We start from the raw sequence: 5,546 nt of genomic DNA, 5'->3' as shown, positions 1-5,546 counted from the left end.
CAGACCTGTACCTCTGAAACAAATAATACATTATATGTTAAAATAAAAAAAAAAAGAAGAAGTTAGCAGGAAGATAAAAATGAAGGTGGGGAATCGGAGGGGGAGACGAACCATGAGAGGCTATGGACTCTGAGAAACAAACTGAGGGTTCTACAGGGGAGGGGTTGGGGGGATGGGTTAGCCTGGTGATGGGTATTAAAGAGGGCACGTACTGAATGGAGCACTGGGTGCTATATGCAAACAATGAATCATGGAACACTACATCAAAAACTAATGATGTAATATATGGTGATTAACATAACATAATAGGAAAAAAGATTTGATACAAGGACCTTTTGATTTCCTAAAGATATAACCATATATATTAACATACCATTTATTTTGCTGCCTCTATTCCAATTTCATATTATGTAATTTATTTTCTTACCTCATTGCATTAGGTGAAACCTCCAAAAAATATTATCAACTGGTACTGGTGATATCTAACCATTCGAATTTTTAAGATTTTTAATGAAAATACCCTCAAATTTCTCTCTACTATGCAGGTTTGATGTTACTTTGGGGTAGTAGAATTTAAATCAATATTTCTTCTGTTTCTATTTTTACGTAGAGCTCATATGAGAAATTTTTGTCAACCTTTATCAAATAAGTTTATTAACTAATGATATTTCTCTCTAATGTGCTCATGCAATTAATCTTGGAAACCTTCATTCCTGTAAAATTTCTTACTTTATCATGATGCATTATTATTTTGATATACATTTGAAATTTATTATAATTTTTTTTTGCTTTTTTAGTCATGAATGAATCAGCTTACAAGTTTGGAATATTCTATCAAGTTTTGGTAAAGATTTGTGAGCTGCACAAAATAAATTTGGAGGCATTGTATTATGTTCTAGACTAGTTTAAGTAGATAGTGGTAAGTTTCTTTAAAGTTTAAGTAAAATCCATGTGGAGGATTTTATGAATGTAATTTTTTTTTTAATGTTGAAGCTGTAAATTTTTTTTTAAGTACTCCAGTGCTTATAGTGAGTTCAAATTTTTCTTTCTAGGAGCAATTTGATACTATGTGTTGCTGATAGATCACCTGCTGCCCTTTAATTTTCCCAGTTTACTCCCATTGTGTAACCAAAACTAATGATATTTTTTGCTTTCAACTTGTGTTATGGAAGTAACAGTTTTTGCTGTATTAAACTTATAACTCTATGGTACTGACTTTCTGTTCCTTTATCAAATACCTTAGTGATTTATTTAATTTGACATTTCCAGGATCCAGCTTTTGATATTATATAACATTTATATTCATTTATATATGCATAAGCACTTCCACAGCATGGAAATTTTAGAACTAAAAATATAATATTTGATATAAAAAATCAGTAGGTGGGCTTAATAACAGAACAGAAAGGATAGGGGAATGAGCCAGTGATTTGAAGATAGATCATTAGAAATTATCTAATCTAAAGAAGAGAAAGAAATATTTATATATTTTAAAAAGACTCAGGGCTGTGGGATAATACCAACAGGGTTTTACATTTGTGTCATTGCATTCTCAAAAGGAAAAGAAAAAATAAAAAAAAGATTGAAGCAGAGAAAGCTAAAATTCTGAGAGAAATGTATTTTCCTGCCCAGAAAACATACAAACAAATGAAACAGGAAAATGTACTGTTGGAGCTCTGGAGAGAATAAAGGAAATTTCAGAGAGGAGAAAGTTTGAAAAAGTATACCTTAATTTTGTGTATGAGCTGACAGAAGCCCCGGATTCACCAATGAGCTTCACAAGTGGGAAACAAACCCAAGACAACAAAGACTTTGAGAACTGAACTGTGATCTATATCCCACTATGTATGCAAATCTTACATAAGAACTGAAGGTTCACAAACAAGGCAGACCCCAAGCAACGTAGCAAAGGTTTTGAAATTGAGCTAAAATGGAACCACCAGCCACAGAAGACAACAGGCATAAGAAAATTTGGGGGCATGAAGGATATGTTTTTTATCTTGATAGTGATCTCATGGATATACACATATAACAGAACAAATCAAATTGTATCCTTTAAAGATGTTTTCTTCCGTATATATACCAATTATGCCTCAATAAAGCCAAAAATAATCAAATTTTTTAAAATTTGCTAGCAATAAAAATTTAGAAAATATGTAGATAAAGAGAACCATTTCCTATCACACCAAAAACTATCAAATGCTTAGGGGAAAAAATCTAGCACCAAGTTTTGCAAGACATTTCTACTGAGATCAACAAAGCTTTTCTGTGAGAAAATAAAGACAACATAAATAAAACGACAGATAATCTTGTTCATGGATGTGAAGAGTCAGTTTTGTTAAGGTTATCGGTTCTCTTTTATACACACGCACACACGCATGACCTAGAAGAATATCCAAGACAATCAATAAATTATTTTTTTAAATTTTTTTTTAAAGATTTTATTTATTTATTTGACAGAGAGAGACACAGTGAAAGAGGGAACACAAGCAGGGGAAGTGAGAGAGGGAGAAGCAGGCCTCCCGAGGAGCAGGGAGCCCGATGCCGGGCTCGATCCCAGGACCCCGGGATCACGACCTGAGCCGAAGGCAGACGCTTAACGATTGAGCCACCCAGGCGCCCCAATCAATAAATTATTAAGGAAAAAAAAAATAAGGGACGCCTGGGTGGCTCAGTTGTTAAGCATCAGCCTTCGGCTCAGGTCGTGATCCCAGAGTCCTGGGATCGAGCTCCCGCATGAGGCTCCCTGCTCAGCCGAGAGCCTGCTTCTCCCTCTTCCTCTGCCTGCAGCTCGCCCTGCTTGTGCTCCCTGTCTGTCAAATAAATAAATAAAATCTTAAAAAATAAAAGAAAGAAAAAACCGTTGGATGTCAAGATTTACTATAAAGCTATAGTATTTAAGACAGAATAGTATTGTGTAAGGATAAATCACTGCACCATAATTGAAAGACCAGAATTAGACTGACACATGTATTGCCTGATTTACGACAAAGGTGTCATTGCAATTCAGTGAAGAAAATGACCTTTTCAATAAATAGTTCTTGATAGAAATGAAGTAATTTTGATCTATACTGTAGACAAAAAAAAATTAACTTGAAAAGAATTATTTCCAGAAAAAAAATGTAGTATATTCATGATCTTATAGGTAAAAGTTTTCTTAAGATAAAAAAGGATAATGCATAATGAAAAAAAATTTATTAACCAGAATTTATTAATCAAATTTTCTACTTATAGAAAAACTCCATTCTGTTCACAAGGGACATTGAAAACCAAAGTTATTAAATAAGAAAAGATATTTGCAACCCATATATCTGACAAGTTGCTGTAAAAGACATTTTTACAATCAATAAATAAAGCTCAAAGACTTAAAAGACATTACGTAGAAGAGGATATTCTAATGAACAAAAAGATATCAGTACCGTTAATTATTAGGGAAATGGGGATTTAAACTACAGTTACATATCAATACATAATATGATCCAGAATATGTAAAATTAGAAAGATTGATAATACCAAGTATTGGCAAGGATGTAGAGCAACAGAAAGTCACATAAAACTACTGGTAAAATTATAGCACCTTAGAAAACTGCTATTATCCACTAGAACTAAATACATGCTCACACCATAACTTAGAAGTTTACTTCTTCAGTACATATACAAGAGAAATGAGAACACATAATCGCAAAAAAGCATGTACAAAATATACAAAAGTGTTTAGAGAGGTTTCATTCATGACATTAAAAATAGGAAACAACCAAAATAACCATCACACGTAGAAGAATTGATAAATTGTTGTATATTCACTTGATGGAAACCTACACAGTAATAAAGAACCAAACAGATATAATCCTGAGTCAAATAATGCAGGCAAAAAGAGTATGTACTGTATTATATACTTTATTTCTGTTTTCTTTAAGATGTATTGGTTGATCCAGGCTGAGAAAACACACCAGAGATGAACATTTGGGATTGCATTAATATTCATATTCCATAAATATTACTGGAATTGTGATTCATAGATTACAAATATATGGAAAATGAGCTTGAAATCTTTGAAAAAGTGTGAGACCTAAGTATGGTGGACTCTTCTAGAATAATGAATAGTGGCTTTATAAATTTCTCTTGACTGCCAAAGCAGATGAATCAGGGATAGTGTGTATGTCCATATGTTTATACCACAGGAAAAGCAGAAAAGAGTATTTTGACATAAAATAATATATCATAGGACATAGGACTGCTAACTTCCATGACACTTGAGCATAAACTTGGAAGTTCTGGGTGGGGCTAAATGTGTTTTTCTTTTGCACACATTTTATGTGTGAAAGACATGTTCTCACTGCAGTGCTACTAGATGTAACCTGCACTGACCAGATATAAAAATAAATTTACAAAGATCAGAAAAGATATCCAACTGCCAGAAACATATAGACTGGGGACAGAGCAGAGTCAGCCTCGACAATCTTCATTACAAAAAAGCCCAGTCCAGGAAACAGGTAGTAGGGAGTTCAGAAAACTCTGTTTAGAAACAAGGACAAATACATCAAATTAATCCAATCTGCTCTTGCTACCATGCATTTTTTTTTCTTTTTAAAGTCAGTAGCCCAGATTCAGACTCGGCTAGTCAATCACAAAACATTTTTAACTTCTAGTAAGAGGTGACAGTCCTATGGCTCATAGTTCTCATTATCGGGCCCATCCACCCATGGAAAAACAAAAACAAAACCAAACCAGAAAAATTTCATTTACCTAAGGATAAACGACAAGAAACATTTTATGAAGGTTGTTAAAGTTCTCGTGAAATATGACGTTCATAGAAAATCAGAGGTCCTGGCCTCACAACATCCCAAATCAGTGCTATCTGGAAGGGTAACTACCGGTGGCGCTCCCTGTTGATTCTGCACTCAGCACAGGTTCCACTTTTTCCCAAGCATGCAATAATTCTTAAAACCATATCTTCTGGGGGCACCTGTGTGGCTCAGTTGGTTAAGCGACTGCCTTCGGCTCAGGTCATGGTCCCGGGGTCCCGGGATCGAGTCCCGCATCGGGCAGGGATTCTGCTTCTCCCTCTGACCCTCCCCCCTCTCATGCTTTCTCTATCTCATTGTCTCTCTCAAATAAATAAATAAAATCTTTAAAAAAATAAATGAATAAAACCATATCTTCTGTATTTATTACTCTAAAACTAAGCATTCAAATTATAAGACATATTTTACCTATAATCATCAAAAGGGTAAAAATGCAACTAAGAAGTTTCCTTAAGTGGCCTGTAAACAGCATCAGCCAACATAGAATACATATATTTTAGCATTATTTTCATGGCATCACAATGTTCTATATTTTTAGATACATATGAATGATTTCTTATTGAATTTTCCCTGAAATGTTGTTTACACTCCATGAAGCACCCTGTTTTTTATCCCAGTTTTGTAATGAGTACTTCAAAGTACAGGAAATTAAGAAGTCTTTTTTTTTTTCAAAGATACCTATCAATTTTAATATCTGAATAAGGAGCCATATCGAAGTATTTAACTTGTATGGCTAGTTTG

Source organism: Leptonychotes weddellii, chromosome 5 (genome assembly GCF_054177405.1).
Source record: "Leptonychotes weddellii isolate Sample4059 chromosome 5, ASM5417740v2, whole genome shotgun sequence".
Taxonomy (NCBI): Eukaryota; Metazoa; Chordata; class Mammalia; order Carnivora; family Phocidae; genus Leptonychotes; species Leptonychotes weddellii.
Note: the sequence above shows the minus strand (reverse complement) of the source record.